Genomic DNA, 15,242 nt, shown 5'->3' on the forward strand with positions numbered 1-15,242 from the left:
CCCAAAATTGAAACAGAAAGAAATAGAACATTTGAACAGACCAATCACCAGCAATGAAATTTAATCAGTAATCAAAAAACTCCCAACAAACAAAAGTCTAGGACCAGATGACTTCACAGGTAAATTCTGTGAAACATTTAAAGAAGAATTAATGCCTATTCTTTTCAAACTATTCTAAAAAATAGAAGAGGAAGGAAAGCTTCCAAATTCATTTTATGGGGCCAGCATTACCCTGACACCAAAACCAGATAAAGACATGACAAAAAAAAAAAAAAAAAAAGAGAACTACAGGCCAACATGTCTGATGAACTTAGATACAAAAATCCTCAACAAAATATAAGCAAACTGAATCCAACAATATTAAAAAATCATTCACTGTGATCAAATGGGATTTATTCCTGGAATACAAGGGTGGTTCAATATTCATAAATCAATCAGTGTGATACATCACATCAATAAGAGAAAGGATTAAAACCATATGATCATTTCAATAGATGCAGAAAAAGCATTTGACAAAGTACAACATCCATCCATGATAAAAACCCTCAATGAAGTATGTTTAGAGGGAATACATCTCAATAATAAAGGCCATAGATGAAAAACTTACAGCTAACATTGCACTCAATGGTGAAAAACTGAGAGATTTCCCCCTAAGGTCAGGAACAAGGCAAGGATGTCCATTCTTGCCACTTTTATTCAACATAGTTCTGGAATTCCTAGCCACAGCAATCAGACAAGAAAAAGAAATGAAAGGCATCCAAACTGGTAAAGAAGAGGTAAAACTCATTATTTGCAGATGACATGATACCATATATTTATAAAACCCCAAAGACTCCACCAAAACCCACTAGAACTGATGAAAGAATTCAGTAAGGTTACAGGATACAAAATCAATATTCAGAAATCCATTATATTTCAATACACTAATAATGATGTAGCAGAAAAAGAAATTAAGAAAACAATCCCATTTATAATTGCACCAAAAAGAATAAATACCTAGGAATAAACTTAACCAAGAAGGCAGAAGACCTATCCCTGAAAAGTATGAAACTCTGATGAAAGAAATTGAAGATGACACAAGCAAATGGAAAGATAGTCATGCTCATGGATTGGAAGAACCAATATTGTTAAAATGTCCATACTACCTAAAGCAATCTACAGATTTAATGCCATCCCTATCAAAACACCAACAGCATTTTTTACAGAACAAGAACAAACAATCCTAAAATTTTTATGGAATCACAAAAGACCCCAAATAGCGAAAGCAATCTTGAAAAAGAGGGACAAAACTGGAGGTCACAATTCCAGATTTCAAGATATACTACAAAGCCACAGTAATCAAAACAGTATGGTACTGGCACAAAAATAGACACATAGATCAATGGTACAAATAGAGAGCCCAGAAATAAACTCACGATTATATGGTCAAATAATCTTTAACAAAAGAAGCAAGAATATGCAATAGGAAAAAGACAATCTTTTCAACAGATGGTGTTGGGAAAACTGCACAGCTGCATGCAAAAGACTGAAACTGGACTACTTTCTTACACCATTTGCAAAAATAAACTCAAAATGGATTAAGAACTTAAATGTGAGACTTGAAACCATAAAAATCCCAGAAAAGAGCACAGGCAGTAATTTCTCTTGACATCAGCTGTAGCCACACTTTCTAGATGTGTCTCTTGAGGTAGGGGAAACAAAAGCAAAATTAAACTATTGAAATCACATCAAAATAAAAAGCTTCTGCATCATGAAGGAAACAATCAACAAAACTAAAAGACAACCTACCAAAAGGGAGAAGATATTTGCAAATGACATATTTGATAAAGGATTAGGATCCAAAATATATAATGAACTGATAGTACTCAACACCAAAAAACCCCAAATGATCCATTAAAAAATGGGCAGAAGACATGAACAGATATTTCTCTACAGAAGACCCACAGATGGTGAATAGACACATGAACAGATGCTCAACATCACTCATCATCAGGGACTTGCAAATCAAAACTGCAATAAGACATCGTCTCACACCTGTCAGAATGGCTAAAATCAAAACCACAAGAAACACCAAGTGTGAGCAAAGATGGGGAGAAAAAAGAACCTTCATGCACTGTTGGTGGGAATACAAACTGGTGCAACCACTGTGGAAAACAGTATGGAGTTTCCTCAAAAACTTAAAAATATAATTACCATATGATCCAGTAATTCCAGCACTTACCCAAAGAATATGAAAACACTAATTCAAAATATATATGCACCCCTATGTTTATTGCAGCATTATTTACAATAGCCAAATTATGGAAGCAGCCCAAGTGTCCATTGATAGGTGAATGGCTAAAGAAGATGTGATATATATAAAATGGAATATTACTCAGCCATAAAAAGAATGGACTCTTTCCATTTGCAATGACACAGATGGATCTAGAGAGTATAATGCAAAGTCATATAACTCAGTCAGAGAAAGACAAATCCCATATGATTTCACTCATATGTGGAATTTAAGAAACGAAACAAATGAACAAAGAAAAAAAGAGACAAGCCAAAAAACAGACTCTTAACTATAGATTATAGAAACTGATGCTTACCAGAGAAGAGGTGGGTGTGGGGATGGGTAAAGTGGGTGAAGGGAATTAAGAGTACACTTATCGTGATGAGTACTGAGTAATGTATAGAATTGTTGAATCACTATATTGTACACCTGAAATTAATATAACACTGTATGTTACCTATATTGTAACTAAAATTTTAAAAGGATATTATATCCTTTTATTTTTATAATCATTAAACTTGGCTTCTTACATAAACGATTATATGGTCCTACAACCTTGGAATAATTCTCACCATCAGGATTATCCCAAGGCTTTTGTCAAGGTGAAAAAAAATAATTAGATGGTTCCCAGAAGTGGTTTGTGGTTTGGGTATAATTTGCTTACTATTTGCATGTGCCTATTTTGAAAAGACTTCTTGGTTTCAAGTTAAAACACTTTGGCTATAATTGAGAGTAGATTACCTGCTTTATGTTTAGCTGCCATAATTTATGTAGATTGACTATTCCAGAAACATAGAGCCAGAAGTGAGTTGACAGTTAAATGGAACAGAGAAGAGAGAAAAAAGTCTCAAGAAATCTTTTAAGACAGTAATAGCCCCCATCTGGAATTTTCCTCTCCTCTGCAAGAGCTTTTGCAGTTAATTAGAGTGCAGGGTGACCAGGGGAGGTCTGGCCTGCATGGTGGGAGTTGATGGTTACTCCGAGTCTTCTCCACGCTCAGATATTTCCTTTACTCGTCTTTGAGTTAGAACACGGAAGAACCCCCTGTCAAAATAGAAATGTTTAGGTACAAAATTTTATTGCTGCAAGAGATCTTACAGATCACTATACACAAAGGTTCTTAAGCCTTTTCAAGTGTGAGAACCCCTTTTTGACCTCAACATGTCTTGGATTCTCTTTCTGTAGGACTTACATTGTAGCATCTGTGGATTGAGAAGGTGCATAACTACAATATGGCCCTATGAATTCAATAATCATTTACATGAATTTAAACTTTAGGGGCGCCTGGATGGCTCAGTTGGTTAAGTGTCTGCCCTGGCTCAGGTTATGGTCTCGGGGCCCTGGGATTGAGCCCTGTATCGGGCTCCCTGCTCAGTGGGGAGCCTGCTTCTGCCCTTCCCTCTGCCTCTTCCCCCACTCCCCCGCTCATGCTCTCTCTCTCTCCATCTCTCAAATAAATAAACTCTTTAAAAAAATCTTTATTAATCAGAACAGTAATTACATATATTTGAAACAAATAACTACACCTATATGAGTGAAGCATGTCATTTATTTCATCTATAATGTCCTAAGTGAACACATGGACTTGGAGAGCTCAGGGATTTGGAGGCCCCCAAAGTGAGACCTGTGCGTTGGGAACCACTGATTTAATCCAATCTCCTATTTTAACAAAGATAAATGTGGTTCATGAATATTAAGTGACTTTCCAAGAACACAATTAGCTAGTGGCTGCCTCTAGTTCATTGACACCTTTTCCACTGGACGGCAACCTTCTTAAATGTTTCTGAAATTATCATCATGCAGATCACCAGAGAGAAGTATCATAAATGAACTAGCTCTGTACCACACACAGGACATGCTCCTATACTTACCAACAGCAACAAAACATCTTTCAGTTAATTGGATTGTGTATAGAATCCTTGCATAACTTGTCTCACTTGACAAATATTTCTTGAGGATTGCCAGGAAGTAGAGACCTGTGTTAGGTACTTTTTAACCATAGAGTAAATTTAGGAAACACTGAATTTCTGGCCACAGATAATACCCTCTCAAAAAAGCTGAGAAAAATTTAAAAACCTTAAATATTATGGATTTTTGGCAAGGAACAGGCACAAAAGTCAGCAAGAGTGGACATCCTCAACTTCAGCCAACTAGAGAGAAGCAGTTCTGGCTGCTGAATTGAAAAAAGAAATGAGAAAATTCACCAGCCAAATAATGCACTATATTATTGGCAGGCAGAGGTGGAGGACTGTGTCAAAGATATTAAAAAGCCATTCAATGTTAGAATGACTCGATTCAACCAGGGGAAAATGAAAAGAACAATTGATATTTCTTAGATATATATATATATTTTTTAAGATTTTATTTATTTATTTGAGAGAGAGAGAGCATGAGACGGGGGAGGGTCAGAGGGAGAAGCAGACTCCCTGCTGAGCAGGGAGCCTGATGCGGGACTCGATCCTGGGACTCCAGGATCATGACCTGAGCCGAAGGCAGTCGCTTAACCAACTGAGCCACCCAGGCGCCCTAGATATTTTCAATGTTTAGATACAGAGGGTGTATGAAGAGTAGTCAGGTTTCTCTGAAGCCCAAGGCTTCTCTGAGAGATTGATATGAGGGGAAAGATGCTGAACTGAATGCAGGTCGAATCCATTCTCTCCCTGGATGACCCCTTTCTGCCCGTACTCCACTGATTTAGAAAACTATTGGGTTCAAGAGATTAGCTTAGGCCTCTCCCGATCCTGTGATAATTTGGGTCATTTTGGGGTAGATCCTGTATGGTCCAATCATATCTTTCGTGTGGATAGAGTAATACTGAGGGTTCATTCAGTTGGATCCAACAATGTCTTAAGAAGGTCAAAACTGCTCACCTAGATGTTACTATGTGTGTCTATTTTCCATAGATAGAGCAGCTAATCTTATGAGCAGAATTTGCCATCTCCATCCCAACTTAATGAGGTAAAACTGTGAGTTTCATAAGGAATCTTCAGGGGGATAGAACTGAACATGAACAAATCCATTCCCACCACCGGAAGCTGTAACTCAAGCTCCATGTCTTTGGGGGATGACACATCTGGGTCTAAGAGAAGCAGAGAGTAGATATAATTGGTGTCGACAGAAAAGCTGTACAAACAGATCACGATTAATTCTGTAGCCCCTGCAGCTGACTATAATAAAACTGGGGTCCAGAGAGGGCTGCTTTGCATCCATGTTCCCCCACCCTCTCCTTCCCAAGACTCACAGGCATTGGCGGGAGGGACTGGTGTTGGCAGTGGAGCAGAATTCTTTCTCTTGCCTTAACCCTCCTGGTCAGAGCTGCCCTGCTGGCAGCCATCCTGAGAAGGGCTCTGGAAAGTGGGCTGGGTAGCTGGAGCTTTTTCACCGCAGGCAGATTCGGTTGCTGTGGTGGAGTCCCTACGCATCTGAAGAGTGGCTCATTTGTTCCTGGCTGGGGAGCCCCAGTGCTCACCCAGGCATGGCCCCCACGAGAAACCCCGGTGCTCGGCTCAACTGTGAACCCTTACGAATCGGCAAACAAAAGAGACAGTTTGATTCACCACATTTCCCGGAGGATGAATTTTTGGAAGGAGAAAAAACAGTCACAGGAGTTTTCAGTGTTAGGGCCCTGGGGCAGGAACGGCAAGTTCTGAAGGAGGAGGGGAAAGGGAGAGTGAGACCGAGCAGAGAGGGGATGGGGGCAGGTGGGGAGAGAGATTCTTAGCAGTGGCCTTGGGTGGAGAGAATTGTCTAAAAAAAGATTTTAAGGATGTAGCCTTTATGATACGCTGTGGAAAAAGTTCTCACCCCGCTCCTTTATGAAAATCACTAAATAGCCACATTCTGTTCTTTCCAGTGTGGGAGCCAGGAGCCACGTATAGATACTGAGCCACTGAAGTGTGGCTGGTCCAAATTGAAATGTGCCTGGGATTTTGAAAATTTTGTAGGGAAAAAAGAATGTAAAATATCAGTGTCACTGATAACTTTTTACATCAAATACTTGTTGAAATGATATTATTTTTAATATATTGGATTGAAGTACATTATTAAAATTAATTTTACTTGTTCCTTTTTATTTTTTTTTAAGCATGTAGCTACTACAAAACTCACAGTTACGTCTGGGGCTCACGTTATATTTCTGTTGGCTACAACTGATCTCCGTCATCCTTCAGAGCTCCTGAGGTTAGATTTGTGTTTGTTTTGGATGGGCATGGGCGGTGCTGCAGAGCAGTTCAAGCAGACCTTCACATCCATGTCTATTGATGACCAAAATGGAAGGGAGAGTTGGACTTGATATGTCTCAGGCTCCCAAAGGAGCATTTGTCAGCAGTCTTTGGTCAGCCCAAATGCGCGCTGAGACCAGCAGGCATTCACAAAGATTCCGAATCAAAGAAACATCCAGGAGAAGTGGGGCCTGACTTAAATATGTCAAAAGGAGACCAAGTTTTCCTACAAGAATGGAACTAGTGTTTACAGAGAGAGCTCAGAGGGCAAAGGTTGGAAACAAAGGGTGAGCATTGGAGAGAAGACGTGACTTCCTGGGTGAGTGTGACCACCATGTGTTATGCCTCAGTAAGAATGGCTGGGAGGGAGGAGAAAGAAGAAAAGAAAAAGGAAGGAGGTGAATAGAGGAGAAGGAAGGGAATGGAACTGAATTGAGAAAAATAGCTGGGCAAGACTAGACATGGTCCATGTGGTTTCTAACCGCTGTTGTGTTTGAAACGGCTTGAGAAATGACCACCCCATGGAGCAGAAATCCTCTGTAAAACTACCACAAGCTAAAGAAAAACACAGCTTTCCTAAATGTTCAGTAGTAGCAGCCCTGAGTCTATGTATTTGAGAAATGGCTTGGAAGCTGCCCTAATTTTTTGTGAAGACAAGACTGGGGAGGAAAGCGCGTTTGGGTAAGTGGTGAGAAAAAATGGCTTCTGGGGTCCTCAAGGTCTGCTATGGATGTTTCCTTGAGCCCTCTCCACAGAAGGTCAGTCAGGGCAGCCTATCTAAGGGAGGCCCTGGTTCCATCCCTGGCTTGGTATTATTATGTTGCATTGTGTATAAGTCAGCTATGCAGAGCACAGCTGGGCCCTTCCCACAACCAGAAAAGCACCCTTCATTTCAGTTTACAGCAAGAAAAGACACTCATTCCAAAGAGTTAGTTGAAACACGTAAAAATCCTCCAACAGAGTTCAGCCTATGCTCTGAGTCTGAAAAATTCAGTCCAATTTCTTATCCTATAACTCCTGTGTCTATGGAACTGGGCAATGAAAATGAATGTTCTGAATAATGACCCAAGGTGCTGCAAAAGCCTGAAGTGCCTCACAAATCATCAAAGGAAGATTAAATTATGTCCTGGACTTACCAAAGCCAAAAAAAGTGAACTAATAATATATTTTAGAAACAGTTGCGCTGGGAGCTGAGACTGAAACCGTGGTAGTGATTAACCTCAATTTAACTAGAACATCTAAGTAACCAAAAGACTCCACTCTTAAAGTTTCCCAGTTAATTGACGATTCTTTTGCACACTGATAACAGGTATGAAAGGCTTTTATGTGTTAGGTTTTCTCTGAGGCAGAATTGTTAACACTACCAGCTCGGCAGAGAGTGGCATTGGGCATTGGTTTAGGGGGACTAGTTAGAAATGCAAGTTCTCAGGTCCCACCCTAGACCTACTGAATGGAATTAGCATTTTAGCAACGTCTCAGGGGTGGACTTATAGGCATACTGAAGTTTGAGAAGCCCTGGCGTGGGGGGTGATTCTAACTCTTGGAAGGGGAGAAATCCTCTTTTCTTAAACAGGCCTCCGGGGGCTACAACAAATGTTTATTTTATGTTCTAGGCACTATACTAAGAAGTTTACATGACTCATCTCATTTTAATCCTTCAACAGCCAGAGGGTCGGTAGTATAGAAATTAATCCCATTTTACAGATAAGGAAACTGAGATACAAAACCATTAAGCAATTTGCCCAAACCCCCACACACTATGTCACGGAACCAGGATTCATATCTAGGCTGCTACTTGTTGGCTTTATAAGTTCAGGTCATTATTTTGTCTTTCTTAGGTTTTGAGCCATCTATTCACAAGGTGGGCAGATACAGAGTTCTGTTGGTCTTACCCCCATGAGTTTTCCTTATCCTTTCCAGAAAGCCTGGAATTTCCTGCTTGAAATCCCCACAGAATCTAGACAGTGGAATGACATTCAGTAGTCACTCAGTTAATGGCATAATCCTGGCTGGAGTGTAGGCTTTCATATTACAATTAAAAAAAATAAAAAACCCAAAAAGCAAAAGTGAGACCAAAAAATTGATCTGGAGTCCCATCTTTCAGAAATAATATGTTAAATTTGGAGGTTTATTCTTACATGACTCAAGATAGCTCAACTAAAGGGGACTTATTTAAAAGTAGGGAGAGGAGGGAGGCAATGAAACCCCTCCTTCTACCCCTCAAAGGAACGAAGCACACATTCTCTGTTTCCCTGTCCTGTTCCTCTCCTTTCTGCAGACAAGGTTCTCTGCTTCCTACTCCATTTGCAGGTGAATGAAGATGGCCAGCCAGCCTTGATTTGACAATACCCTTCAGTTCATATGTCAGCAATCATGGGAACACGGTCTTTGTGTCTCTTACTTCTAAATTACTACTACTTAGAGAGTTCCAGGCTGTTAATTGGGTTCTCACATTAATCAGCCAAAGTCAAGTTGTTATTAAAACAGGGCACCGTTTTTGGTAGGGATTGTAGGTGGGGCTTAATTCCAAATCATGGATCGTGGACTAGGCAGCCATGCCCAAATATATCTACCTCAATTGTTTAATATGAAACGAGATCATGCCTCCTGTAACTACTATTTTCACTTCATATTTTGCCAACATACCTCCCCGTCTGTAAATATTATTGTACCTCATCAGTTTTACTAACAGTGTAGCATCCAGTGTATGCATCTGCCTCAGTTTGCTCAACTGCTTGCTATTGCTGGGGTATTTTTTCCTCCATGCATTTGCCTTGAGCATGAATGTTGTTATGAATACTCTTGTCCAAAATCTTCATGACTGGTCTTAATTTTTTTTGTTTATTTAGGATAAATTCTTATAAAGCAAAATTGCTAGGTTAACAAGCATACAGTTTTTAAAGGCTTTCAGAATGCATACTCAAATTACTTTCCGAGAAAATTGCACCAGTTCATACTCCTACAGCAGTGCAGTATACCTTCTCACAGCCTCACCAGAACTGGGCATTATTCTTTTTTTTATCTTTGCCCATTTGATAGGCAAAAACTAAGTTCATTATTCTTTTAATTTGTGTACCTACTGAGGTGGAACAATTCTTCATATATTCATTGGCCTTTTGTGTTTCTTATTTTTCAAAAATTCAACTGTACTTTACCCAGGAAAAAGGTTTCAGCATTTGTCATTAATTGTTGCTTGATCCTTACTCTAGTTGTAACTAGTGGCTTGCTTTCTTTGATTACCCCCACTTAAAGATAAGCCAGCATCACATTTTCTCCCTTAGGATAATACTATTTGAGCTTAAAACAATAGGTAAAGCTAAGCCTGTAGTTTGTCGTACATCACTGCCCCATCAACCCTTTATGGGGATGTTCTAGGAGAGGCATATTGATCTTCCAAGCTCTGTGATAAAATGCCTGAGACCAGAATCCCCAGGTGTGTTGTAATGGTGGCATTGGAGTGCAGGGAGAATGTGAGAGATGCCAAGTTCATCTACTCCCAAGGCAGTTGAAGTTATTAAAGGAAGAAATTTTTTCTTATCACTTTGATCTCTAAGGAAGGGGAGAGAAATCTGTATGGAAAGCTGACTGTTTCTTTTCCTAAATCCTTGCTTTACATCTGGCATTGAAAGAATGGACCCCTATCTCCTATTAAAGTTGAAGTCTGGGTAGTTTTGAGTCTTTCTTTTTTTTAAGTAGGCTCCTTGCCCAGCGTGGAGCCCCACACAGGGCTTGAACTCATGACTCTGAGATCAAGAGATCAAGACCTCAGCTGAGATCAAGAGTTGGACCTTCAACAGACTGGGCCCTCCAGTTGCCCCTAATTTTGAGTCTTCTTAACAATTACTTCCCAAGACTTTGAGATGACTCAGGATAGAAGATTCCCAGGATATCTGACTGTGGTCGGAGTAGGCTCATTGAGAATTGTACATAGGCCAAGACATTTTGAGAATAACTTGTGGAATGGAGGAGCTGGGTGCACAGCTCAGAGATGTCCTTCCATATAGACGGGAGCCACTGTGTTTTGAGTCAGCAAGGGTTTCCTAAGCTTCCCTCATGATAAAGATGACCTGATGCATTTACTACAAATAGACAATCACAGGTTCCATCTGAGACCCATTGATTCAGACTCTTCAGGTGAGGATCTGATGATTCTACCATCAGGGAAGTTTGGAAAACACTGATTTAAAGGATCTGAAGGAAAACCTCTTGTAGGAGATAGTTTTTAGGATGCCCATCCAGATTTTAAGATACCAACTAACACAACTCCCTACCCATAAGTAGGACCCGAGCATTCATATTTGAGCTAGTCACCCCCCATATCCCTGGCCCTGAAGGGAGCCAGGCTGTGCCAGTCAGATTTTCTCTCCACAAACTAGAAATGGTTTTTAGGGATGGGCAGTATGTCTCTAGAACTATAACATGGAATCTTAAGAACATGGGATGACTTTATTCTGCTATGTGGATAAAGAAGCAGTTAAAATGGTCTACAAGAGAGAGAAGAATGAAACAGAGTCCCTTTTGGCTTAAAGTAGCTTGATTTGCTTTCAATAACTTGCATCCCAAGACCAAGATGTTCTAATATATATATTTTCTTAAATCACCTACACTTAACTAAAACTTTCACAATGAGGATCAATTGAAGTTTCTTAATGGATCTTCTATTTTTAAAACGCACATACTTCTGGAAAGACTACGGCTCATAATTTAATATAAATTACTTTAACCAGATTACTGCAAACTGATGGAATAAGAGCATTATTTGTGGTGAGTGGCAATGCAGGTGAGGTGGGGAGAGGCAGACTAGGTGAGGAGCCCCAATACCAGGTTTAGAGACCAACATGGAAACATGAAGACTGGCTATGTTCATTTCTATGTGGTGTTTACACCTTTTCTCCTTGCAATGGTGAGTGTGCAGGTATTTCCAATTCAGGCTGATCTATGCACCAGTGTGGATGTCAGGTGGCATTTAGGATCTGTCAGATTCAGATTTTCATGGCTAAAAATAATATCTGATTAGGATTCTTGAACTGAAGCTTAAAAACATGAATGGGTTATTTGAAGAGACCTCAGTGTGCTCGATGGAGTTGATTCAGGGTTCATGTGTTCATTCACCTAATCAACTCATTGCACAACCAGTTATGTTTAGCCCTTGCCCAGGACACAAGGGTAAGACAAATTTTTTTTCCTCAATAGGGATTTGGCAGTGGTTCCCTAACTCTTAGGGCTGGGTGCATACCTCTCCCGGGCATCTTGATCTGTTGTTCCCTTTTGTTCATCATGAAAGGGCTATGGACCCCTTCGGGAAGTTGTCTTAGTGTTCCATTACGATTACAATTTCTAGACTTACCTATGGAGTCAAGGAGTTGTTAAACCAACTGAAAGTTCTCTTTTGCTTTCTGAAATTCAGTCTTCTTTGATGCTACTATTTCCTGTTTGCCCCACTATTTTCTTATTTATTATTTTGTGTGTGGAGGCTGTGGGAGGCGAGCTCTTATCTCCCAGGAAGGCTTGCTGTTGTAAAAGGAAATATCTGATTTCTCGGGATTTATTTAAGATCCCTCATGCTGCTCTTCATCTTCTTCTTCTTCTTTTTTTTTTTTTTTTAAGATTTTTATTTATTTATTTGACAAAGAGAGACATGGTGAGAGAGGGAACACAAGCAGGGGGAGTGGGAGAGGGAGAAGCAGGCTTCCCACTGAGCAGGGAGCCCAATGTGGGGCTCAATCCCAGGACTCCGGGACCATGACCTGAGCCAAAGGCAGACACCCAATGACTGAGCCACCCAGGTGCTCCTCATGCTGCTCTTCTTTAAGGAAAGTCCCAAACACTCGGGAGGAGGTAAAACCATTGACAGTTGAGATGTTGGCAAACTTCTTAGGATCCGATGTACTCCTTGCCTTGGTTCATTTGTTGTCTTAAGGGCTTCCCTTCCTCTGCCAGGCAGGTCATTTTGAATTTTACTCGAAGGTCCGGAGAACCTACAAGTGTGAGTTTAGTCTAGTTGTTTGATGCATTTACACTTTTATCTGATGATCTGGGAAAAAGATTTAGAAAAGGGGTATCTTGAAGGTCGGTCCTGGAAGTCCAAGCCTAGATCCCTGGCTGAGTTCACAGGGAAAACACATGGCAAGGAGGACTTAGTGGATCTCTTGGAGCCAAAAGGACCCTGAGGCTGCATTCTGACCGGCTGGCTCTGAACCCCACCCCTCCCCACCCCCCACACTGGCTCTTCAGCTGGCGGCTGGGGTGGCATGCGAGAGTGAAACTCAGATAATTTGTGCTTCCTCAGGACCTTCCTAATGTGGGGTCTAATGTGATGCATGATCTGCATGTATAATAAATTCCCATTAACTCTTACATAGGTTTTCAGGGTACTTTGCAAATATGAACTCCCAATCTCACTGCATCTGTGCGTTGTTTCTCTCATTTATGGCTGGGCCAACAGAAGCATAAAGACCTACAATGGCTTGTCTGAGATCACCAAGTTAGCGAAATAGGCAGAGCTAATTGACTGATCATCTCTTAGCGCACGCCTTGCCCAGCTGGTCTGCCCTCATACTTGGTCTCAACATGACAGCTGCCGTTCACAGCTCCTTAGAGAAAGGGAAATTCAAATGCAGATGAAGGAAAGGGAAATTGTTCCAGTCCAGTGTTCTCTTAACAATTCATCCAAACCTGGGCTGTTGGGCTCACAGTACCCACGTGATTTAATATAGTCATGATTAAACTCAGTTCTAAGGAAAAAGAGTGTATGCACAGTAAACTAACACTAATGCATATTTGGGGAGAAAACTGCTGACTTCAGTGAAATATACATTTATTTCAACCACATGAACTTATAGGGACTGCTGTTTGTTTCTTTCTGTTCAACGAGGGATTAAATTGAGTTTAAGCAGCCTGGAACAGTTTGATGACTCTTCCTTTCAGCCATGGAAGGTGACAGGTGTCCTGCCTCTTACAAGCTGATGTCCTATCTGTGAGGATAGCAATCCACAACTGGGGTCTTCTGGCTCTATTTAGGCCCATCTACAGATTGATTTATGTTAGAGTTGTCAGTGACATGAGAAATAGATCAGAATAATGCAGAGCTAAGAGCATGAGTTTTGGCGACAAATGGTCTTAGGTTCGAATTCTGCTACTTAGTGATGGTGTGATTGAGAACTCCCTGAGCATTACCTTTCAGGTGATGATTAGACACCATATAATAGGTGGGTAATAAAAATGATAGTAGTAATAAGGATAATTATTATAGCAGCTACCATTAAATGAGTGCTTACTACACACCAACCACTGTGCTAAGTGAGCTCACTTTGTCCTTACAACAGGAGATGGGTAGTGCTAATAAATAGATACTTAACCAGTGTCAGTTGCTTTCTTCCTTGACTGAGCAAGTATTTACTGAGTGCTGGTTAAATGTAGACATTGTACTAGGTGTTGGTGATTCAACATCAGATAGCTCATGACCCCTTCTCTCAAGGAGTTCTCATATTCATGGGGGAATGGGGAAGAAAACAAAGGAAATATAAAATGACAAGGACTATCAGGGGTACAACAGGAGCAAATAGAGGGGAGAATATAAAATAGACTGGGAGTCAGGGAAGGCTGGACCTTCAAGGGTGTGGGGCCAAAGAGGTAGCTGGACTGCTAGAGGTCATGGGTTTCTGGGTTGAAGTCCAGTGCCCTCTGTTAATCCTTGCTTCCTGGATGGGCATCTTCACTGAGACAAGGCTCTGGGAAGGTTCTTCCCAAGGAAAGGATTACTTTAAGAAAAAAAAAAAGATGTTTTGTTATGAAGTTTTCAAATTCACACAAATAGAACAATAGACCCCTTTGCCTATCCCCCAGATTCAACAGTTACCAACATTTTGCCACACTAACTATGTGAAAAGGACAATTTTTGTGGGGGTCTTTCTGTCACAGGCTCTGCTGGTGATTCCAGAGAGACTGAGTAGATCCCATGTCCATTGCCCCTTGTCCTATATCCTTAAACTGGATCCCTCTCTTGGGAGGACACTCCTCGATTCCAACAGGGGAGCAGGGGAGTGTGGGACCTTCACTGCGATGGTGCTAATAGAGTAAGACAACTCACACATAGGCTGGAGTAGCATCTCCTTATAAACTAAAAGGAACGTTATTATTGCTGTGATCAGATCTGCATTCTGCATATATGGCACCTTTTTTTTTTTTAACATCAGTCCTAATGCCTGGTTTGGTGAACAATGCCTAATTATCACATGGTCGGTGTAGTATGAGCATCTTTAACACATGGATTGGACACAATGGGCGTCTTAGTTAAGATGCTAGACCTCAACAGGTGACTGTTGTCACCCACATCTGTTACTTTGCAATCATCTGTTGAATGCTAGATCTGATTGAGAATATAGATTTGGACTTTGTCTTTTCTTCTCTTTTTTCCCTTCATCAGCCTCGGTCCCTGGAAAGGAGTCTGTGACAGGCTGCATGCCCTGAGTGGCGATTTTGAAGGCAGGAGAAACAACACAAAAAATTATGAGTGCTTGGATTACTAACCTGTGGGATTTACTTCGAGGTATCTTTTTGGATTATAAAAGAATTGATTGAGCTTATGAAACAAGAGTAAGTCATTCCTGGAGGGAAATTCTTTTTTTTTTTTTTTTTAAAGATTTTATTTATTTATTTGACAGAGAGAGACACACAGAGAGAGGGAACACCCTGGAGGGAAATTCTTTTTAGCATTCAGTAAAGGGATCAACAGAGGTTTAACCAAGTTA

This window comes from Neomonachus schauinslandi, chromosome 10 (assembly GCF_002201575.2).
Source record: "Neomonachus schauinslandi chromosome 10, ASM220157v2, whole genome shotgun sequence".
NCBI classification, from domain to species: Eukaryota; Metazoa; Chordata; class Mammalia; order Carnivora; family Phocidae; genus Neomonachus; species Neomonachus schauinslandi.